At 42.8% G+C, this 25,328-nt stretch overlaps 1 protein-coding gene across 2 annotated transcripts in view; it reads right to left on the reverse strand.

Moving 5' to 3' along the window:
* Positions 1-21,101, reverse strand: part of PRDM1 (PR/SET domain 1) — a 101,948-nt gene extending 80,847 nt beyond the window's left edge. Inside the window, exons 1-2 of one of the 2 annotated variants that reach the window (XM_065681141.1) lie at positions 21,010-21,101; positions 20,219-20,257 (exon numbers count right to left, since the gene is read on the reverse strand). The gene's annotated coding sequence lies outside the window, so the exon portion shown is untranslated. Of the gene's footprint in view, positions 1-18,863; positions 18,879-20,218; positions 20,258-21,009 lie in introns of those variants that run through there. The other variant, XM_065681143.1, reaches the window with a different exon arrangement.
* Between the last annotated feature and the right edge of the window lie 4,227 nt (positions 21,102-25,328).

Here is a 25,328-nt window from a genome sequence, read left to right on the forward strand (position 1 = left end):
AAAAAGAAGAAAAAAAACCAAACCAAAACAACAACAAAAAAAACCCAAACAGACTGAAAGAAAGCAAAAGGATTATTACAGTCTCACAGTAAGGACATAAAGGAGGGGAGCAAATTGGGTATCAACTGTATTCATCAGAGGATCTGTAAGGGAGTAGCTCAATTCAAGAACGCTGCAATGCAAAAACAACGTTCCTTCAAGGAGGAAAACTATCTGTCCAGCAGAATTCCTGAAATTTTACTGCAAGCCCAACTTTGTCCAAAAAAACAGTAAATAAAACTTCTGTCTGAAACTTTTCCCACCATTCCAAGACAGTTGGTATTTAATCTAAATAACCTCCTACTGAGTGTTGATTGCAGCCTGTAGCTCTGCAATCCAGCCTCATCACGGCCCAGTCTAAATAGGGCTTTAATAAATATTCAGCTTAAATTCACTCAAATTCCAGCTTGCTCAGAGTATGATCTCTATTTCTGAACCTGCAGTGGCTGAATCGAAAACTGGAACTTCACAGCGTTTGAGGAATGCTGGATTTTCTTGTCAGGTCTCCAGCTTTAGGACTGTTGTGAAGCCACTGCTGTTTGCCGTATCAGTAATTTTGGCTGGAAAAAACAGGATGCTTCTTCTAATATATGGTAAGTCTACAGCTCCGGCCAGACTACAGTACTGTGAATACCTCAGTGGTAAGCTCACTGGCACTGCATTTCAGGTAGGGGCTGAGAAGGGAGGCTAGAAGTGCATTTGTTTCAGCCTGTGTTCTTCCCACCTCCCTCCAAATGCTGCTGTTGCACCTGGTTTGCTTCCACCCCTCTGTGTTCATTTTAACCATGTAGACACCTCACTGCCTGTTCTGTGCCCACCTTGAATCCCACCAAGTCACTCCCCATCACAGCAAATCCTCACTGAACAATAACAGATTTATTGACATGCAACAGGGGTCCAAACATGAGAAAATTAGGTTTGTTCAAATCCACAGGAAACTGGAGCCTAAAAAACTGCAAGCATCATTTCTAATTACATGGGCATTTTTAAGCTCCCTAGAGACCCTACTGTCCCGCCAACATTTTTTCCTTGAGGAAAAAAAGGGAGAGCGCCCGTCTACAAGCAAATAAGAAGGCCTCACCCAGTCCTCACTTAAATGCAAAGCACTTGCTGCTACAAGAGAGCTGGGACCACAGCTGCTCTTTCAGCCAGATACCTCATCCAAAATAGTCCCTTCTCACCTGCCAGATCCAATCAGCAAGGCAGAGGAGGGCTTTTATGGAGTCCAGCTTTTGTATCTTCCTGGTTTAGATCCAGTGACCCAAAGCTAACACCATCCCCTGCTCCAGCATTGCTGCACTGACTGACAGGGTCAGTCCTTGCTAGATGTCACTAAATCAACATCCCTCCAGGGTGCCTTTCTGAACGGAGAATATGTTCTCTCGGGTGACCTTCGGGGTTCACAAGTGACTGACGCAGAAGCCCCGCGCCATCCATCACTCCGGCAGGAGGGAACATTTGCAGCAGGTCAGAATGGCACGGGACTGCCATGAACTTCCTGCATCCTGCTTCCCCACATACCGAGCCTCGCTGCTTCCAGTGATTCATTTATCAGGAGAAGGGAATAGAAGGCAAAGTCAATGGAGCTGCAGTGCGTGCAGCAGAGGTCAGGCCCAGGAGGGAACCCAGAATGCGCACACACACATAGACAAGAGACACAGAGAGACAGAGAGGGCGTGTTTTCTATTAGCTGCCTGCTATAAATATTACCTTTCAGGTCAAATATTTTGTTTTGAAAATAGTAAAATCCCAAGGACTGCTTCAACCCATCAATCTATAAGGAGGGGAAAAAATGTCAATGCTTTCTTCATCTGAAAACTAGCCCAAAACAAATAAGGTCACAGCTGCTTCATGGCTAACAACAATAAGCTGCTTCTATTGGTTCCTTTTTTTCCTTACCCAGGTTAAAAGAAAGGCCAGATTTCTGATGCATGGAGGAACAATTCCCAGGATGATACCTGGAAGGAAAGTCCCTCATGTGAGCTGTGATCTGAAGTGCCTGTAGAGCAGATCTAGAACTGACCAAACTGATTTGTGATGTGAACATGTGATACAGACAATGCTCTACCATAAGAAGATATTAAACCATATAACCAAAAGATTACCGGGTGGATTAGTTTGCCAGGAGGTATTAATGTCCTTTGATGAATAACTTCTACAATTAATAACTGCCTTGTTAAAATAAAAAATAGATAGATAAATAAAAAGGACAACAATAGAGCCTCCTTTGCAGTACATTATGTGTTGCTCTCCAAGGAATATCTGGGGAAAACCAACTGCCTGGCTGACAAGTGACACCTGGGGCCTGATAAACAGCCCTGTTTTCCTTAGTACAGCCCTCATCAGGGACAGGAGGAGTCTGGGGACACAAATCAAGAGACTGCCTTCTGAATTCCCTCAGCCTGTCCTGTTTTGATTGTTGTAACAGCCCACAGCCCCAGCTGTGGGCAGGCAGACAGCGGGAGCACACATGCTGCCACGTGCCAGCGTAGGAAACACGCTGGTCACCTTTTACCTTGGTGTCTGCTTTCTGTTTGCTGTGCTACTCTGCTCACAGCCATGCAGTGACAAGGGTCTGGGCACCATGGGTATATTGAGTCAACAATTCTGACTTACAAGCCCCTGTTTGAAGATGTTCCTCAGAGAGCTGAATTTCCACTCATTTACACTAGGAGCTTAAGTGTGCTATCCCAACTTTTGTAAGGAAGCACATATGCATCATAACATCAAAACCCAAAGCAACTCAGTCCCCTCTAGATACACCCTCACAAAGATGACTTTTTCATTCTGGCAGCTGCAATTATATATGGTAACTCTCACAGCGTATTTTTTATGGCCTGGTCAATACTCTGCAGTATGAATAATAGAAGGTTAATAAAAGGAGACCACATTCCAGCCCAGGAGCACAATGCTCTACCTGGCATGCTAGCTCTGCGCCGGAAGTCTATGGGGTGGGAAGAGGGGTCTCCAGGCACACCTCACCCATCACTTGTCATCCTAATAGTCTCCACAGCAAAACCGTAACAGGCAGCTCAGCGCTCAAGCTCCTTCCTCCACCCCAAATATATGTGTTTTTCTCAGCCACTGTCATGCTAGCAGTTACACTGGGTTAACTGGCCACTAAAGACTTTCACACACCAGTGCAGCCAGCACTGTATTGACAGAACTGGAAATATCAAGTGTTTTCCCAGTGCAAGCCCGACACCCTGCTGTGTTGTGGTCCACCTCTGGGTGCAGTGAGGATTGGGAAAGGCTGGGCTCACAGAGCCGCTCTTCTGTCCTACAGCATCCCAAGTTGCTGCACCAAGAAAGCATGCCAATCAATGCACCACAAGAGTGGCTATTCTGCTGTGACAGTATGTGGAACCCCTTCAATTTTCAATAATCAAATCGAGCATGTTCTTAACTAACTGCTAAATCTGATTTTCTGACATCTTTATGGACAGCCTGAATCCCAAAGGAAGTGAAAACCTTCTCATATGCACCCCCACTGGCTGCTCTACCACAAGTGATACCTACGCATACAAGCTGAGGCCTTCTGAAACCAGCCACCACCTTTTCATGGCTGAAGTACAAGGATCAATGATCCATGAAACAGCCCAATTACTACATTAATGTGACTGGAAGGACGTTTCTTCCCTAGCAGAATACCTAACCCTTTTTTTCCAAAACATAAAGCCACTTAAGACAGTGGTAGCATGAAAAGAGTGCAGCAGAAGGGCAGTGAAGTTGCCCCAGTAGAGACCTAGTTGTTTCAGCCTTTACCATTTTCCTACCACATCCACTGTCCGTATTCACATCTCCACGTACAGAAACCTAATTAGTTAACTATTATGACTGGAAAAGCACTACCATTCTGTTTTATACTGTCAGATCAGCTATACCAAAACTATAGCTCCTTTACAGTGACAAAATTCCTGGGCAAAGGAGGACTGTGAAAGAGGAAAGCATGAACGAGGGACCCTTAAGTACCCACTATGTACGTCTTGGCCCAGGCACAGAATGGGGCAGCAAGCAGCAGTGGGGTGAAAGGCAATGCTAATATTACGAAGGGGTACACATTCAGCATAAGAACTGCTGTAGGTACAGAAATTGCTCTACGTGCTGGGACCTAGTGGAAGATGCCAAAACATCATCTGCCATCTGAAGTGCTGCTCTTTGCACAGCAGCATTTGAGGTCCCTCTGCCTCTGCAGTCATCTCCAGTGGATGTATGTCTGCAATAAGCAGCTGTTTTGCAAGTGTTTATCGCTGTTGTGGCTGCTCTGGTTTATACACTGAATGGGATTATCCGAGGTTTTTAGGTGATTGGGCTGGGATGATGACTAGCTGGCTGAGACTTTAGCCAGCCAAAGCAGAGATCACCTGAGAGGTGCAGAAGGCAGATCGGGGTGGAGACGACAGGAAGGATAAGCCTGTATCAACCCTTCCACCCAACAGTACAGCCTTTTATACACAAATCAAGTTTGTAGCACAGAGGTCTTGTTAGAGACAAAGCTGATACTACACTAGAGCCACATCAAAGAGCCTTTTTTCTTTGTCTGCGCTTGGTAAAAAGAGTGTGTGACCTCTTATTTCAGATGTGGATTTCTGACGTTTACCATATTCTGGTCACCTCAAGAACAGGCTACTGCCGTGGCTGTACTTGCTCAGGTCCTTAACATAACTCAGAAGCTGAAGTGAAATCAAACACACACAGCCTTAAGTGTGGCTTTATGATTACTTATGTGTGAAGGTTTGCAGGTTGAATTTAATGCAGTGGTATGGGGTTTTAACTGTAAATGCTTTCAGTTTCCCCAAGACACATGTCTATGCTGCCACAATAGAATTCAATGGCACTATACGTCTCCGTAAGAGTAATGCGATGCAAGTAGCAGCATGAGCTAAATGCTAATCTTTTTGGTTTGTAATCAACTCACTGGGGAGGCAGACTTCTCAAGAGCACTTTTGCTGTATTCGTTCTTTCCTCTCAATTCTTCCATGGTCTTGCTTGGTTATTGAGACTGCTGGCTTTATATTTCTTGGCAGACATAAACTTTACATATAATATAACCAGGCAGAAGGAGGACTGCTAGTCTATGCATCTGTAAAGTAACAATACACAGTAATCTCTTATGAACCTTTAGGCACTGAATACTGCAATTCAGTACTCAATTTTGGTGGTAATGCTGTATATACATATTATATACAAAAGTTACACTGTATGATCATAAACTTTTCACAGTTCCCTCTATAGTGAGGTAAGATTCAGTAAGATAACTGTCTCTCACACAAGACTGATGCCTAGAAGTCACATGTATTTAAATATACAAAGCTATCTATATCAGAGTCCCCCAAGACACATTTCACTGGAAAGCAAACTCAACATTTCTCCTCATATGAAGTAATGTAGAACATGTTACCTCTACCACCTTTTTTTTTTTTTCCTCCCTCTTTCCTACCATCATTCTGAAGAGGAAAGTGTTTAAAAACGTAGTTTTTCCTGAGAGGAGTTTTTCAAACCACAATAGTTTACAAATTTCTACAAAGCTCACTAAACTTGCTCATAGAAACAAAGACCTCTGCAATGTTCCCAACAATAATGGTGCAGCAAGATGCTAGTGTATGAGAACCAGAAAGTGAGACAGGAATTAAAATTAGAAACTATAGTGAGATGTCATCAACTGAAAAACACCTGGGAAATAAGCTAACAGCCTAAGTAACTAAAGTAACAAATGGTCTTTTTATTCTGAAATACACTTTTGTAAAATAGATAAGCAGTTCATTTTTAATTTGCTATCGGCTCCAAATGCATGTCAAGTATCTGCTCTTGCTGAGCTCAAGTGCAGCACTATAAGCCAATTTACTTTTTCGAGTCAGAAAACATTCTGCTATATTGCTTCCCCCTTTTTCTCCCCCGACTCCACGAAACTCTGCTAAGTTTGCTTCAGTAACTTCAAGCCATACCGAAATACCAGACACTCTACTAACTTGGATCCAAGAAAGCAACACAGAAAAAGATGTGGAGGAAAGAAGCATGAGAATTGACTCAAAACCAGTTAAGAAGGCAGGAGGGTTTTGGGGGTTTTTGTCTGGTTGGTTGTTTTTTTCTGAAGTGAAGAAGTTTTGTTTTAGGACTAATTCGTAATGTTAAGCAATGTGAAATGAAGTATATCTCATCAAGGGTTCCCAAAGAAAGTCTGTGTATTTTTAAAAATACATGTTATATGTTGAAAGGGATGTTCTGAGATGCTGCACTTTCAGCATAATTAAAGAAATAATAAGCTTTAAAAAGTTGGAACTGAAAACTCTCAGCTCTTAACCAGAACAACAAATTGAATTCATAACCAAGTCAACTGCTTTGCTTTCCAGAACAGCACGTATTGGCAAACTAAGTTATTAGTCACAAAAACCTCTTTTACCCAACTCCAGCTAAAGAGCACAGGACTGTTTCCACAAATTTAAGGGATAAAAAGAGCTGCTGTGACTAGGTTCAGATCACAGTATATGTCTCTAGTTGACAAAGGTAGCCAGTAACTCTGCAGAGCTACCACTACACCTTCTTTTTCCTCAGCTCACTCTGGAGATAGGATATGCAAGAGATAAGGGAGAGGCATGGAAATTCTCCCATCCCCAAGGGGAGGAAGGCTGCAGGGGTGAGGGGGGGGCATGCCCGCAATTTCCTTCACAGAGGGTGAATTTCCTGGGTGTTTGCACGAAAGCCCTGTTCAAGGGGTGAAGCAGAACAAGGAGCCTTGTTTCCATGGAGGAGAAGTGGTAACATCACTGCCCTGATCAAATCTGGCTTGCTACGTACTTCAGCCACAAAGTATGATGTGTGTTATTAAGTTACCTAATTTTCTTGCGTACTTTTCAAGTTATCTCTCCCAACAGCCTTAACATACACAACTTCAACCCACTGGCCAGGTAAGACCACTTATCACAGATACTTCTTGATCTCTCTCTGCCTAAACGCACAACACTCCCAATACCAATTTTGTAAAGCTCCACTTAAATAGGAATCTCCTCCAGGTTGAGAACTGAGGACCATTATTACCAGCCTCCTACTTTTTTCACTTGTTTTAATTCATGCCTGGACTTTACCATCACACTTAGTTCAGGATCTTTGTGAAAGATTATATCAAGATAATATCCAAGGGTTTCCATTTTTGTCTTCATACATTTCTTTTCCCTATTTTTCCTTCAGGAAAATCCAGGGCACCCAGCAGCATGGTGCAACTTAAAAAAATCTGTACTACCACTCAGTGTCTATTACACTTCCTCCTTTTACTTACTAGTTACCATCAGTTAGTGGGAGCAGAGACTCATTGCAACGCTGTGTAATTCTTAAGAGCAGTTTTCATGAAACTTAGGGGAAGAAAAGTGTTAACTTACATTCTATTAAGTCTATTGCTCTCCATGTTAATGCTTTACAGGAGAATTGAAGGTGATTATTCTTACACCTACCAAAGTTATCTAAGTTGCTCTTCACTTTCTTTAGAAGTCTCCACACACACACAAAAACCGACAAAACCAAAACACCACCCACCAAACTTGGGTATGTTTCAGAGTACGTTACCATTTCATTCTTTGGGGGAAGAAAAAAAAGGGAAATTGGTTGCCTTTTTCCAATACCTCAACTTCATAACTGGCAGTGAGTAACTGCTGGATGGTTATTTCCCTCCATCATCCATTGTGGTGAAGTTGACACAGTAATTCCTAGCATACAGTTGCTAGGAAAACCCCCACAAGGTGTTAATTTTCATTATACAGTGCTAAAAGGATGTGCAACTGCAGCTAAGGAGCTATCATGTAAAGCACTGAACACTTAATGTCCTGTTTTAGCCAAGCACTAAGTAAAAGCTTAACTTCAAGAGTATAAAAATTGGGACCTCTCATGGAAGTAAAGCAGAAGATGCCAAAGAGAGTGCCAATATTGAAGAGTGCCTGAGCTAAATAAAAATCTCTCCTCCATTGTCAGCAGCATGACAGATGTAAAAAATATTTGCCTTTACTGTCTGGGGGCCTACAGAAATCCTGGAGAGGGATTTCCTTACGTGTAGTGACAGGACAAGGGGGGAATGGCTTTAAACTGACAGAAGGGAGATTTAGATTCAATAATTAGGAAGAAAATCTTCCCTGTGAGGGTGTTGAAGCACTGGCACAGGTTGCCCAGAGAAGCTGTGGCTGCTCCATCCCTGGCAGTGTTCAAGGCTAGACTGGACGGGGCTTTGAGCAACCCGGTCTAGTGGAAGGTGTCCCTGCCCAGGGCTGGAATTGGATGATCTTTAAGGTCTCTTCCAACCCAAACCATTCCATGATTCTACGATTTGACTCTCAATGACAAATGCACCTGCACTTTTAAACTCAGCTGAACAAATAACAGCAAACTTTTAAACTGTAGATTTCCTATTTTGAGGAGAGACAAAGTTCCCAGAGTACAAACCTGCTGCACTTCGGTGTGAGGATTTCAGAGCTCACACATCAACACTCCCTGATGCAAAGCAAAATTGAGAAAAACAAAACCAACCGTCACGGATTTTCAGCATATAAAGTTGTTGCAAGAGGTGCCAAAAGAAGTAATTTCGAGCCAAACAGTTGGCTTGATGGCTCCGCTAATTACAGGCCAGGGCTGCTCCCACTGGGCTGAAGAAGGCCAAGGCTTGTTGTCCCGCAGACGGATTAGCCACTGTTGCCCATTAAGACCACCGCTTGAGTGTAGACAGAGATGTGGAAGGAAACATAAGAAGGCAGCATGTGCATAACCAAACAGGCTACCTTGCTGAAAAGAAACCCCCTAAAGCCACATTCTGCTTCATTAGCACATGAAAATAAGGTAATTGAATACTTCAGTCTCCCATCCAGAGCCAAGATCCATCACTCATGGAAATGGAGTTTTGATAAGGTGGGGTGTTTAAATGAGGCAGAAAGAGTCTTTGAGTGTGTGTTACTTTGTTTATCTGAGAGAAATCCCACTTAAATATAAGTGAAAAAGACATAAAAATCACTTTATCCAAGGAATCACTGGAATATAACAAAGCCCCTCTGAGGATGAAACGTTAACAAGCCCTTTTTAACATTACTCTGAAGACAGAAGGTATTATGCTTGTTGCTGCATTTATTTTTGTATCAAAATCCAACTTTCTCTCCAAGTTGTCTGGGGACCTTTTTCCTTCTCTTCTTGAACTTTCTATCTCACTAGTTATTTTTGCTGGCTTTAAACATCACATATATCAAGAGATACATGAAAACTTGAGCAATTGGCAGGGCAAGATATTTTAATTAGACCTTTGCTGTGGTTTTTTCAATTATGCATGTCAAACACTCAGGTTTTGGGGTTTTAAATTTTTTCCCCCAATTCTTCAGTTGATAACCAAAATAAGCAAACAGATTTAATAAAAGAATTGGCATTCCCAATTCCAGATTCAGACAGCTCCTACTTAAGTTCTTCAGCCTTGTTTTGAAGGGAGAGGGGAAGTAACATAAAAAATTCTGATATTTAAAAGTATTTTAAAGGCAAAATCATAAGCAGAAAGTAGTTTATTTACTTTAGCAAGCTAAACAGCAACAAACTCATTTTCTCCCACTGGCTGATCACCTTAAGTATGAAGTACAGTGAGTGGCATTTCCTCCAAAAAAAAATATATTTACGTAAATACTGCAAATAGACTCCTTGCCTCAGCCAAAAATGCCTGCTATGGTATTGCCAAGTCTTTTGCAGAAAGCAGGAATGAAGACAGGCATAGAGCCGGACGGACTGCACCCTTGTTCCTTGGGTACAAGCTTCCTAGTTTGAAAACTGCTATGCTGATACATTATCTCCAAACATAAAGAAAGATAATATGACAAATACGGGCCAGCTCTCAATCACTGGCAACCACAAGGATTTTTATAACATTTAAAACCAACAGGCCTCCCTTCCCCCCACCCCCACCTCCCTGTCCCTTTAACAGTGATGCATAAAATGTCCCTAGCTTTTGTCTCACTCTCATGTGTACAGACATGTGATGAAACAATGAAAAGGCTTTCCTGCTTAGAAATACGTGTAATAGCCACAGCGCTAGGGAAAAGCTGCGTTTTTACAACACGTTCAAGGGAACTAAACTGTATTGATGCTAAGGCTGTGCTACTGTTCCCCTCATGCAGGCTGTTTGCTCCCACCACATCTTTGCTGCTGGTGGTGGAGCATGTTCGCTCCCGTGAAAAGCCAGTTCAGGGAGATGACCCTGCAGAAAGCTACTTGATTTTCTGTGGCTTAGTCTGCAGGTTGAGAGCTGTAAGGTGGCTCATATGGTATCAGCTGTGAGCCAGCTTTAGAGACAGGGAGAAGGCAAGAACTGGAAGGAGAATGCTGAAGCTGTTGTGGACCTGCACCTTTTGGAACAATGCCACTTCGATCAAATGACCGAGGATGGACTAGAGGTAAACCTGAAGGGCTGGGGCAGGGTCCAGTAGGTAAACATTTCACCACTCCTGCTGGTAGCCACTGTCACAGTGGGAAAATTAAACAGATTAGCATCTGAAGATAAACACCCTTCAGACCGAAGCTTCACATTTAAGGTAACTAGGTCCTACCATGTAGCTTTGAAACACACATAGCAGCATCAGCTTAAAATCAAGTCACTGTTTCACAGCTTGCTAACCCCTCAAAAACATAGAAGGCTGACACCGCAAGCATACAGTAACCACCGACTAACAAGCAACTATGGTGCTCCTTTTCAGAGAGGCAGTGGGCAAGCGAAGGAGAAGCTGGGCTGCAGGCTCTACTGTGAGGGATTACAACAGTCCAGCCTTGTGATCACAGCAGCACGTGCTGCTGTTGCACCACAGCTGCCATAGACAGCAGCAAGGCTGGTAACCCTTTTTTGTGCTGATGGTGGAATAGACCTTCTAAGCAAAATTAGCAGGCCACGAATTAGCACCCCCGTTAAGTGTCTGCCAACAGAAAGCAAAAATAAAATAAAACCATGTGGCCATGGGTTGTGTGAAATGGTGTCACAGGCCTTACTGCATATTTTCCCCACCCTTCGACTGGGAGAACACACTGTGAAAACTGTGCAACTAAAGTAAATATTTGCAAATTATACCCAGCTTGTGCTTTTCTGTGGAATAAACCCGAATAAAGCAAACCAGAAAGATACTGTTTCTGAGATTGTCAGAGTATCTTAAATCAAACTGTCTGAACAACAACCTTTATCGCCTAGTAAGATACTGATTTCCCAGGCCTAAGCACAGTGAGCAAACAACGTGCCCCAGGAATTCATCCAGAGCAAACTGGAGCTGCGAGACCACAGGGAAAGGGAAAATTGTGTATTATCAAAGTGCTAGTAACTTTACACAACACATTGAGAAAAGACTGCAAGAGGCCTTATACACATTGAGCACAGACAGCAAGCTAAGCTCTTGATGACCACAGTCACCCAACACCCCTGGCTTATTACCTCTTGCCAAATGTGCCCCAAAATCAGACATGCAAGTAGTTTCCCTTAAGCTTTATCCATGCTCAGATTTCCATGCAAAATTCTCACAGTGCTGCTGCTGGCTTTATTGAGCCAATGGAAAATTCTTCCTGAAATTCCCTGTTGCTGACAAAGCCCCAGCACTGAAGCAACACGATAAATTACATCATAAGCTGCCAAGACGTCTATCATGACCAAAATGTTAACACTACAGAAGCAGAAAACAACCGGTGACCACAGTTTTGACTCTCATGTAAAATACCTCTGTTATACAGAAATCAAGCTGGATGTCTCACGGAAGCAAGCAAAAATTTGACATTAAGAGATTCTCTCTACCTTCATAAATAAAGTATTTGAGTTAAGCAAATTCAGTTGAAGATATGAAATACTGTCACATGTAATAGCATACATTATTGGTACAAATATGTACCAGCACAATTCCACATAACCTATGTAACAAGAAAGCAAGCATAGTTCTACTTATTCTAAATCTAAAATTAAATGTAATTTTAACTGTGCTTAACAATAGAGGAAGATTTAACAGGTGTCATTGTTTCTCCCAGGTGTAATCATCTTTTTCATTTGCCCAAGTAAGAAAAGAAGAACTATTTAATGAGCAGCCTGAAAGTGATGATTAATTAATCAAATTCCAGAGCCCAGGGGAGTCTCCTCTGTTTGGGATACATTTCCTTTAGCTGTAAGCAAGCTGGAAGGCAAGAGACAGGCTCCTCCTCAGCTTTTTGTTTTAGCTGGCATGTCGTTGTAAAGGATCGAAGATGCTTAAGCCAGTATGTGTTTGTAAAGGCTTGAAGATGTTTCTCAGCTTGTCAGCCTTTCTGGCATCAGTCATCCAGGAGTCACGCTCACTGCCTCAAAACACAATGGGTTTTTTTAAGTGCTTGTGACAACATCCCAGCACCGTCCAGTGCAAGACTGGGCATCAGTTTTGATATTTAAGTGGCACCACTTGCTGATACCATTTCTTCTTTTAACCACTGAGACCTAAATCTGCCGCTTTTTGAACGGAATATCCATATGCATTAAGTGAGCCCCTGAAAGTAAGCCACCTCATCAAAGCTGGTTCATGACTGACTTTCTAGTGAAAACTTGAAAACAAGGAGCAATAGGACAGGTCAGGGTTGGTAAGACATGTGGCCCCTTTCCCTTTTCTTACCACACCACCACCTAGGGGACCTTTGATCTGAATGTCAGGGGTGAAAATACACAAACAGATACTCTCTTATTATATACTCACAGATGTACATTCCTAAAACTGCCACATTCCATTACTTTCAGCTGCACTGGAAACAATACCTTCAGAAGTTCACCCCTTCTCTGATCCTACCGGTATCCAAGTACAATGCATCACAGCAAGTGCAGCATTCTAAACACCAGCAACGATCACACCAATAAATTCGAGCAGCGCATGTAAGGACAGTACACCAAAGTGCTGGCTGAAGTGTGTCTGTATTACTTACTTAAGACTGTGCACTGCTTCACAACTTGCAGAGAAAGGGTGCTTCTCATGCGCAGCAGGAACATTTCTGGGCAGGCAGCTGGATTTTTGACGCTGAGACCGCTGGATTTAAGGCTCGCTCGACACAGTTTTGCCAGTGCAGCAAGAAATAGAAATCTTGTTGAAATAGGTACAGCCGCTGCGCACGTTTGGATCACTCCCCATAACAGCATGCAACAAATCATTTGTTTGGGCTGGGGCTATTGAATGCAACTGCACATCCCATCCTCACAGAAATAATGTTCCCTACCTTTTAAAAACCTGTCTCCAGCTTTGGCAGTTTAACATAGGAGGCAGTGCTTTTCTCCTTCTGCTAAAACTATGCCAGTATATTTCAGTAACTGGAAAGAAGGAATAAAGGAATTTTCCCATTTTTCTCTGATTGTTCTGCATGGTGTTTATCAGCAGACTGCTACTGCATCTCCTTTTGTTAGAAAATTAAAAGTTGAACTGCAAGCATAAAAGCCACCATGAACCATGCAATAACCTTCAGGCATTTTAAGAGCAGCAGAGGTTACAAGGGCAGCTTCTGACTCTAAACAGCACCTATTGTTCCTCTTTCTTCTTCAATAACAAAAGCAGAGCTGAAAGCTATTTACCTTGGTTTACCTCTGTCAGATCTCATTTCCCCCTTTATTTTCAGCAGATGATCTTATCAAATAGTGACATTTCTAACAATTGCTTTGATCAGTTTATTTTTTTTCCATTTCATTAGTAAATTCTACAGTAGGTAACAGCATAAAAAGTCACCGCAGAAGAGCACTTAGGAGGCCTCAGGAGTCTGTCAATGTGTATCTAAATTAAGGGCAACTATTTTTAAGCTTATAAGTTAATATGCTTTCATTTTCAGATCATGAGGGCCAACTTACAGTACAATGCTCTGATCTTGCAAGCACTCCCACGCTAACAACTTTCTGTCTGCACCATCCCATGTGTTCCCCTCCCACCGTAATCAGATTCATATAACTGGACACTTCTCTTGTGCAAACACGACTGCAGAGCAAGGGTGGAACAATCCACCAAACTTTTGGGTGTACTATATAATGTGTGTCCAACATGCTGCTTACATGGTTTCTAATACAGAAGCAAAAAGAAAAGAAAAAAAGTTCTGTTTCAAAATGAAACCCTTACATGACCAGGCATCACACGGAGTTTTTGTAACTGGCCAGGAGTGATTTGTAGTTAATACAGAATCATTTAGGTTGGTATACAAAATCCTCTTAGATCTAGCCTTAAAAAATAGTCAGTACAGACAGAAGCAACCCGCAACATGTAATTTCTACCACTGTTTTACACTACTTATAAATCTTCAAAACAAAAAATGCTTTGGGGGTGGGTTTATCTTTAGGAACAAAGTTCACACAAAAGCAGTAATTTCTAGCTTTATTGATGCCCACTTTAAAAAAATATTTTCTCTTTTTACTTGCTCTAAATCACTTCCCAACATCCACTTCTTGCCTTTTGTACACTTCTGTTATTTCATCAGAGGTAAAAAATTACTTGAAAACACGTAACAGAAATCATTCCCAATTCAAAAGCCACTGTTATAATCTTAAGGAATTGAACAGAGAAATTATTTTCAGTGATAAATTAAATACTAGTAAAGTATATACAACCCTAAAAACACCATTAGGCATAGCAATCTACAATATAAGTTTATTGCATTTGATTCTTCATCATTAGCTGGAATTTGCAAATACCATACAGAAAACCATTAAAAAGAGTGAAATAACAGGACTTCCCTCTCCTACAGAAGCATCTTGTAATTTTGTATTTTTAGGAAATCCTTGGATAAAAATCTAGAAGTTCAATTTTCCTTACTGTAACATGCTTATCTGTGAAATCTGACTTCACTGTATGTCACATTAGCAGGACCAGGCTCCCAAGTCAGTCCAGCTGCTATGACCTGTCATAACTGGAGCTGATGCCCCACTAGAACTAAATTAAGACCTGAAAAGCGATTCTGACAATAAAACAGATTTAAAGGAAAAAAAAAAAAAAAAAAGGCTGAAAACATGTCTTCTGGCACAAGCTGGAAGTATAGTGAAGAGACACATCTTTTAAAATGGCTAACCCTTATAACCCTTAAAGCCTTACAATCAGGTTTAGAGTTTTGTTAAGAGTATTTTCACTTTCTGCAAAAACTGTATCACCAATAGAAAATGAAATCAAGATAGGCTCTGAAATGCGTTTTATTCTTTTGGCATCAACTCTTGCCCTTTTTGCAGCCCTGTTTCCATCCAAAGCTACAAACAAAAAGGAAATTGACATCTGAGTACCTGTAAGAACTAAAATTAGTGCCTATATTATTGGTTTTCTTCGTATCTTTACTGAGTCACTTGAAATGTTGTAATTACATGTATTTCCTGCTTTAATAAAATACTGGTGAAAGGCCTAGTTACTATGATCCTTTATGGCTCTGGAAGAACTGGCAAGCTGGGACAAGGAAGGTAACTTTCCAGTCAGTTCAAAGGAAATGGAGTGTTCTCATTTCCATTTGCAGAATTCACTCTTTATCAGGCTCTACAGACATCACTTCTATGTGACCTGCTACAGTGAAGCATCTGGGCACAATATTTTCATCTTATTACTTTTTTTTTCCCACACCGAAGATATTATTTTATAAAGATTGGGAAAAACTGGGCATAGGGTGACAAGATGTTTGAGCAAAAATGTATGAATAGGCAGTTAATCACATTTCTCCTCATAGCTGCTGTTTGTGTTAGGATTTATTTCTTTGTTGCTTCCAAATCTGAACACACACATACACACACACACTCTCACAAGTGTCCCATCTTTCTTCAGAACCATCAATTTTGGGCTATCACCTAAAAGACTCGATTACTTTCCTGCATCACTTAACAGAGCAAGTTTTGTTTAAAATATTTATACTGAAATTCCAAAAATGGCATCATCATGCTTCCATAGGACAGAACAAGAATTAACTTGAACTTTTGAAAATTAGTGGCTCTCTACTCAAACACAGTTTTCCCACGTCTAACAAGAGCTAGTTTACTAACACTGCCTTCAAAAATGTTTATTAGAGGCTTGGAAGATAAAGAAAAATAATTTATTTCTCCTCTTTACTACCCAAATATCATTCGAGTCTTCCTACCACACAAGACGTACACACTCAGTATTTTCAATTACTTCATCTGGATGATGCATTTCAGTAACTAAAACATTAAGACACTTGGCAGACACAATAAAATTATTCTGGGAAATTGATGTGGGGGGCAATGCTTCTAAACTTCTTCACAGGACACAAATTGCTAAGGAGATGGTTTCCAATAACAGTATTTAGGAACTTTTAATCACAAATACAGTACGGCAAGGAAATTATTTACAATACACTTCCATCTGGCAAGCTAGACAAGACTGGTGAGTTTCTGAATATAATGGCACTCCTTTTCAGGTGTGATTTTGAGGGCACCTACCTTCACAAGCTTGAAGAGATTAGAGCATATATAACTAAAATGCATATCATCACACAAAAGAAAAAGACACCAAAGGCTTAAAGGAGGAGGAAAGTAAGGAAAAGTTATCCCATCTTCCTTCCACACTTCTGGAATGTGGGCAGATCATAGTAAAAGTTTAAGTGGCAAGAAGATTAAAGGAAAATTGTTATAGCCAAAAAGAACACTCGCATCATCTGGTGTAAGTCAGCTGTGTCTTCACAGACTTCACTGGAGACACACTGATTTACACCAGTTGATGTTTTGGCCCGACGGCTTCACAGAAGATACTATCGATTAAATGTGTGTTTTGTTCCGATTAAAAGCTTCTCTCGCCATCAGAGCACATCTTGTCCCAGCTGGAAGCCATTCTGGCATTTTTCTTTTTGCTAGAAAGTCCCCTATAGGCAAATTCCAAAATAATAATTAAAAAAAAAAAAAAATCTACATAAATTGTCAACTACTGTTTGTTATTATTTATCATGTTTTGACACACACAGGCATGCCAGGCACATTACAGAAAATACTTTGAAGACAATTCCCTGCCCTGCGGAGCTTAAAAGACAAGGGCTAGTCCATTCTGCTAACACAGGGCACTGCTTTACCAAAAATTATTCCAGTTACTCTGGTGGCATTCCTCACAGTAGTAAGATTGTGCTTATTATGCATGCTAGCAATTTCAGAACCTAAGTCTTGAACACAGAAAAAAGCGGAGCGTAAAAGAGATATTTTCAGAGAGAAATGTTTCAGACACACTACATCTGGAAATCCTTCTGAACCTAAACACTTTTTCTGTGCATTTAATGTGCCTAGTTTTCACCAAAAACACCCCAAGCCTGAAGTCTTATCTTTCCACTGTCTTCTACAAGCCTTATCTTTCTAAACGTCATTATACAAGTATATGATGCTTAACATGTGGTTTCTAATGTGATACATTGCTAATGAAAAGATACGTAGCATTGTTTTTAATAAGAAAGAGGAATCAGGAATGGTGGCAACAATTCTTGACAAGTAACACCCATATGGTTTCAAGAACAGCCACCCAGCCCTGTATGGAACAGTATAATTGCAAACCCCGACAAGCCTTCAAAGCAAAAAGAACAAGTCAAATATGAGGCCAACTGTGAAACTGAAAGGGCTATCAGGTTGGAGGAGAACTACAGGGAAAAAAAACCCTCATAAATTACAAGGGTTAACAAAGAAGATTGCTTTTAACTTCACATCCTGAGTATCAGAAAGTCATTATCATCATTTCATAGCATCCAAAAAGGAGGAGTAACCTGTCAACTGCTAAAAAGCGTTTCTAGAAATACTGTGTCTTCACATCACTATTTTCTATATATTACATGGAACCAACAAGTACTTAATTTTAATGTATAGAGCAGATTCATACTGTCAAGAAATGACCTCCAGGTCCTTTCCAACCCTAACTATTCTATGATTCTATAAAACTAAGATATAGTGAATATATACAGACAGGCACATTCCCTTCTTAGCCCCATTTTTTGGCCTGTAGGAGCTTCATGGTAAGTTTTCAGTAGGATCTCAAAGTTGAGTCTTTCACATTTACAAAAGCTGTCACTTAAACAACTTTTGTTATTGCTATGATTGTTGACACATAAAGTAAAATAAATAAATAAATCTGTCAGACATCTTCAGTTATACAAAGGATTTAGGAAAGTAATTATTTTTATCTCTTGTTACTTTTAAGACATAGATAGAATCCGTTTTCACTAGTACCAAAGGAGTTAATTTTGCAAAGCCACGAGAAAGCAAACCTGTGACATTAGGCCATCTGCATTCCTGGATTAATTTTCAAAAATACAACCTTTGCCATTAAGAAGAGCACTTCCAAACTTACCAGTTAAGCACACAGCACTATTTCAATCACAGCCACAAGACATGAAACACATTATTATTAATATTAGATTAATATTAGGTACTTCAGCAAGCTCTAACAGCTGCTGAGACCACGAGCACTTCTGAGGCTTTTGGCAAGGTTTAGCAGGTTTGGAAATCAGGAAGATGAGATCTAGCAAAGATATTTTTAGAATCAAATCTCTCAAAAAAATAAAAATCATTATCTAAGGAATCATACATGAAATCTGCAGTTAAACTGTCAATTGTAATATTCTGACTGTTCCTCTGTAGTTTCAGATTGCATTGTAATCTTTTAATTCTACAAGGGGAAAGTCAGCATGAGTACTAGAGGTGCTCAGAACACTTTGAAAATCTTACTGTGAAACAGCTTACTGTTTGACAGTGTCACAGTTCTGAAACTGTATTAGCTGCTTCTTAAAGGTTACCTATTTCAAACTGAAATTGATTGAACAATCATTTTCACTTCCATCCAAAATGCTTTACAGGAATTACAGACTGTCTTAATTTGTTAGACATATTATAGTGGCTTACCTACTTTATGTAAAATTATTTCCTATTTTGAAGTGTTTGCTAAGGATTCATTTGCAGGATGCAATGCCTCACATAAATTTACTAGCACTGAAAAAAAATCAAGAAAATTGCACTGCTAGTACCAGAATCCATGGGAACACTTTAGTGCTTAAGAGTTATTTCAGACAATCTAATGGACTTTTATTTGCCTGAAAGAAATCACATATTTACAGGATAAGTATGTTTTGTGAATTCTCATAGCTCATCTGCAATTAGCATTTACTATTTATCAATCAGAGCAAAACAGAGTTCATCTGAATAGGAGAGCTAGGACTCAGTTTGTCATCCACGATTATCATTTGGAAGTTCACTGAGTTTATTAAAGACAACTACTGGGTGATAAGGACAGTAGAGACACTATTAACAATGTCATTTAAATTGCTTGAGTTGGCATCATGCCCAAGTCCTTCAGATCAGTATATCAACACACTTGTTGCTGGCAGGGACTCATTTAAAAGGGGGTGATGGGACAGACGGGGAAGAGGACCTCCCTCAGAACTGAGGCTGAGTGTGCTGTACAGATTTCTACAGGAACTCATGAGAATAAGCAGTTATTACTCAGTCTTTGTATTTTTGATTCCTTGACAAGAGAATGACAAAATAATGACAGTCAAGTGAAAGAGTCTGTTCTTCATAAGAAAAATAATGGGAAAGCATTTTTACAATTTTCCTTTGAAATTACTTGAATTTGCATTTACTGGAACAGCGTATTTTGCTTGGAACTGCAACGCTGACAAACTAACAAAGACAACCCCCCAATCACTTGCTCTGCCAAATTTTATGATCCCCTATCTCTCCCACCCTTGCCTCCTCCCTAAGATTTCCTGCTTTCACTTCATTAAATGAAAAGAGAAAACTTCTGGTGGCTGCACACAGTTTATTTTCAGAAGTTTTAACAGTCATTTCATTTCATTTCAGACAAGAATCATGCCACAAAGTAGCATAACACATTTGGGAAAGCAGCAATTACGAAGGTACACGGAATATGATTTTTTCCCTAATCCATACCAAAATACGGCCAGAACAGAAACTTTTTCATTGAGCTCTTCATCTCCTGTTTTCCTAAGCTACATTCTAATTAAGGAAAGAAAAGGTATCCCTTTTTTGGAAAGGAGAAATACACCAGCTTAAAAAGCATCTCCGTGTGTAAAATAAGCTTATCTGTTTGCTACAAAATGTTGTACTTCCCAGTACGCACACCATGGCCAGCAACAGCTCGGCATTTTCCGAGCACTGTGGGCCTGAGCAGTAGGCAAATACTCAGGTACACACAGTACGTGGCCCCGGAGGATGCAATTGTTAGGGAAAAGGCTCTCTTACCTTCCTCAAATTGTCCTCCGGCGTCTTCAAGTGAATGATCTGGAAGCACAAAACCAAAAACCCCTGAAGTAACAGCTCAACCCGAAGCCAGCACCGACGATTTACTGCTCCCCCCCCAGCTACACACACACTCCAGACCACTTTCCCACTGCTTGCACTACAAACAGCAACTTTCCCGTGACGTTTATTTTTTACTGGCGAGCCATAAAATCGCCTGCTTGTCCAATTAATGCAAGCATCATCGTTTTCATTTACCTTTCACCATCTTCAGGGAAGGAAAGCGGAGAGGGGGAAACAGAAAAGCAAATACATAGAAGACGCTTCAGAAACACGAGTTTCGACTCATTTACGATCCCAGATAAAGGTTAATAGTTAAACCCCTTCCTCTCCCTCCCACCCTCACAATTATTGATGCCCTTCAAGAAATGAAATGTTTTTTGTTCTCGTTTACCAGAGGCTAGACAAACTGTCAACATCTCCACTTTATTTACGGGTTGAGCAAGAGCAGTTCCTCAAACATCAACATTTTTTACGTTAATCCTGGAGAGACTACACTTCTCTAAAACTACAAAATCTGCCAACTTCTGTAGTATTTATTTTTAACGAACGAGAGCGAGAGCCTGAGCTATCCTCCCTGCCCTCGCAGGAAAAGAATCGGGAAAGCGCGGCTTCACTCTCCCAGCTTTAAAGCCCTTTTTACCTCCTTCCCGCACCACTCAGCCCCTGGACACTCTCCATCCCACCCACCTTCCTTCTCACCCCCCAAAATATCTCCCCTCCCGATCCCCCACCTGCTCCAAGTCCAGTGGGATTTCAAGGGAGGAAACAAGATCTGCCAAGTGGTCCCTTTTGGGCGATTTCTTCAACCCGTCTGGAGGTTTAAACCTGAAAAACAAACACCTCCATTGAATGCAAACTAAGCTTTGGGGGTTGCCGAGTTAATTCCTCGGCAGACAGCTACTCTCAGTGTCTGGTTACACAAACATACCTACAGACAGGTTGGAGGGGACTCCTTTAGAAATCAAAGGGAGGGGAGAAAAAAATAAGTCAAAATAGGTACAAAGGTTGTAGCGGAGGACTCGGGAGGGCAGCGGGCTGGAGAGAAGAAAGGTTCACAGCAAGAGACAGGTTTAATATCGGGAAGGGACGGGGAGAGTTAGAGCACGGGGCAGTCCGTGAAGGGGCAGACACCGCGGGGGTCTCGCTGCGGATGGAAGGGGTGTCCTTTCGGGCGGCAGCGGTAACAAGTTTTTACACACAGCCTAAATAAAACAAAGGGCGGCACAAACCCGGCCGGCCGCGGCGCCGCGGGTGCGGAGCGGGCTGCTCGGGGGGCGGGCGGCGGCTGGGCGGGGGGGCCCGGCCCGGGATCGGGTGTCGCTGGCACAGCCGCCCGCACCCGGTGTACACGCACAGCGGCTACCGTCCTGCCTGCCCCCCGCCCGCCCCTCGCCGCCTATCCCGCTTACCTGCCGCTGTCCCCGGGCGCCGCGGGCCGCTGGCGCCCGCCGGCCGCCGGCCCCTCGCCTCATCGCGCCGGGCACAAAGGGGCGGCGGGGCCAGGCCGCGCCGAGCTGCGAGCCCCGGGAAGAGCGGTGGTAACAGTAACGGTGAGAGCGGTGACAGCCGCGGCGGCGGCGGAAAACGGAAAAACAATTAAAAGGGAAAAGAGAGGGGGGACACGACCACCCTTAATAAGCCTCCGTGACCATGCCGGGGAGCCGAGTCCCTCCTCCCGGGGGCAGCGCTGCGGGGCGCGCTCCTGCCCTGCCCTGCCTGAGGGGGACGCGGCGGAGGGGAGGGGAGGGGAAGGGGTGGAGGGGAGCCACCCTCCTGCCCTGCCTGCTCGGGCTCCCGCGCCGCCGCCTCCAGGGACGGGCGCGGAGGGAGACGCCGGCGGTGCGGACCCGTCAGCGTTAGGAACGATGCGCACAGCCCCCCAGCCTTCCGTTAATCACAGTCCGCAGCCCCGCGCCGCCGGGCCGCTTCCCGGCTGTCACATGGCTGCCGCCGCCGCCACCCCCAAAGGGTTTCGGGAGTCGCTTAACTTTCACTTTGGCCCCGCCGAGGGACTCCCTGGGGTCCCCCCCGCAGCGAGGGGCTCACTCACCCGCTGCCTCGCCCCAGAGCGGGCACAGCGGAGCCCCCCATCCCGCCCCCTGGTCCGGGCGCGGGGCCGCGCAGAGGCAGCGGCAGCCCCTCGGGCCTGCAGGGGTGCGGGGAGCCCAGCGCTGCCAGCCCTCCCCTAGCTGTTTAAACAGGGAAAAAGAGGAGAACAGGAGAAAGGTAACAGGGCCCGAGGGAGCTCCGGCTCGGGAAGGGCATGGGGCGCTGCAGCAGAGAGGCGCACAGGGGGACTGGTGGGAGCGGGGCATTTCAGAGCCGCAGGCAGAGATGCTTTCTCCTGCTGCTGGTAGGGCTGATGTCGTGTGCACCTCGTCCCCTCAAACTGCTTGATCAGTCTGTTTAAAGGGGTTGGTGAAAATCCTGCTGCAGATTTTCATGGAGCAGGAGCTGCCGTGTGCTGTGCAGGGTGGGTTGCCGCAGGCAGTCGCCAGCATGTGGCATGGGGAGGTGGTGGGGTGGGGCTTCTCTCCCCACTTCCCACCAAAACACTCTGCATGCTCACCTGTGGACAGGCTGCTTGATACCCTACTGACAGTAAGCCCAGCATCATGTGTGTATGCCCTGAGCAGATCTGGCCTGGGACCCTGCTTTTTTGAGCTTGGAGTAAACACTTCCAGAGTGGGAGGTGCACGCAATACAAATGTTGTTGCCTCCCTGCTTCATTTTGTAAGATCAATTAAATAGGAAAAGGGAATTACAACTTCTGTCCTGCTCCCCTCTTTTACTGTGGGCACTCCACTCTCGTGCACATGGCTGTCCTATACAAAGAATGAGATTTTCCATGGGCACCTCTGGTCTAGATGTTGGTGTCATTCAAACCAGAGGGGAGAGATCCGTAAAAGAGCATGGTCTCCTCCAGAGAGGCTCTCCATGCGCCTCCTGAGAAATGGCCATCACCTGTATGGTGTGCGTGTTCAGGTGTTCATTAACCACGTAACGGAGCTGGTGGCTCCCAGCAGTTCCTGGGAAACATGGCAGCACCAACTTCAGTAATTACGGCTTCATGTGCTGTGGGCAGAGGCAATGTTGTGCCGAGTGAGTCAACTGGCACCATGTCCTTGTTAAAGTTTTTATGTAAGCTCTTTCACTCTGGCCTTCTCTCAATAGTCATCAAACATGGCACAACACATGTTTATTGTCTTTAATGAGCTGGCCTGCAACCACCTTCACCCAGGCCCTCTCCACAAGCACAGCAGCAATCCCTTGGGTTTCGTCAAAGCTCTGCTGATGCTGGTGCCAACCGCTAGGCTGCACATGTTGCGAAGCACTAACACATGCTTGCAGTGAGTTCCTCCACACCTCAGCCTGCTCTCCCCAAAAGTCTGGTGTGGTTTACTCAGCATGAACAAGCAAAACAGAATTACAATGGGTTTTATTTTGGGGTTTTATTTTCAAAGCACAGTTAGATAAAAAATTACCACCCAGAATATACATTCCAGTGACAACAAATGAAGTCCCAGCACCGCATATTTCAGCATTCTGTCCTGAGGTTTCTGTTTCTGAACTACAACCATTATCCTGGATATTCACTGTTAAACGGAACACAAATGACCGTGACATTTGTGTTTCTTCCTTTTTTTGGTGTGTAGCATGAGGCAACAAGAAGCACTGATAAATCAGGCTGTGAACAAACATTTTCTCAGAAACATCCACTGCATGGCCTGTTATTCTGAGTGTTTGCTAACTTGAAAATTAAATTGCCATTTGGGATTGTTCCATATTATATAATATTCATTATCTTTCCTTAATTTTCCCTTCCATTACAAGGCCAAATTCGACCCCTTTTATCCGTGTTTTGTTTTCTTTTTTTTGCTAGAAACCCCCATGAAATCAAGAGCTCTAGGCAGCACAGTACTGCTAACTGCCAAAATAGGGCAGTATCTGTCCCCAGTTACATAGTCCCCTCTCCAGTGACAGCATCCTCACTACCCAGGAACAATGGCCTGAAGTTAAGAGAGAAAACATTTTACAGTAAGTGAAATACAGTGAAACAATAGCCTAATTTACCAAATAAGAGTAGTGAGATATCATCCCTGAAAAGAGTCAAGAGTAATACAGATAAAAGAAGAGTGAAGAGGTGATCAGGAAGTCATTCAGGCCTATCTTCTGATGCTCAAAGATTAAATCTCTCCTAACAAAACAGAGCAAGGAATAATGTTATCTTCTGTCTCCTCCCCCTGCCCCTTGCATTTTTATCAAGCTCTATTACCTTCAGATGCTCACGAAAACAAAAGGGTGGAAAATACAGAAAGTGAGAGGAAGGAACTTTTTCCTTTTTTTTTTTTTTTTCCCTTTTTTTTTTTTTTTCTTTTAGTTTTAGAAGAGGCACAAGCCTATTTATTTGTTACCAGACTTTTACCACAGGGCATTTCAACTGAAATATTTGCAATTAAAAGAGCATTGGTTCTACTTACAAAAGGCTACGATTAAAGGAATATCAGGCTAAGTGTCCACCAAGTGTCCACGATGTTTTAAGTAAATGAGGGGGAAAGAGATGGGTTTTGTTTCTTGGCTTTTGTAACATCAGAAGAAATGGTCTACAACAAGTGAAACACATTTTTAAATCAACCGAAATAATTTCCATCCTCAAAATTACAAGGAAGAGTGCTGTCTCGCAGAAGAACATTTGAACGATCAATAGCAGAATAATCTGAGGCAGCCAAGCCTGTGTTTGCATGTCAAGGTACACAGAGAACACACGCCAGGTTGATGAGCAGTTCAGGGAGGGATGAGTGAACTCAAAGCTGACCCTTTATGTAGTTTTCACACTATTGTGATTTACCAGCGTTTATAAGTGAGAAACAAGAAAGATAAATTAAAATGTATACCTGGCACGTATTGTTTGTAGGCTCTGTGATCCAAATAGCTCTGGGGTTTGTTTATGATAACAGTATGCATGAGTCTAAATGGCATCCTGTTTTGAATTAAAAGTGCTGAAGGAAAAGTGCTTGGGGCAGTCTACACCTTTTTTAGTCCTTGGGCC

Source organism: Lathamus discolor, chromosome 5, assembly GCF_037157495.1.
Source record: "Lathamus discolor isolate bLatDis1 chromosome 5, bLatDis1.hap1, whole genome shotgun sequence".
Classification (NCBI taxonomy): domain Eukaryota; kingdom Metazoa; phylum Chordata; class Aves; order Psittaciformes; family Psittacidae; genus Lathamus; species Lathamus discolor.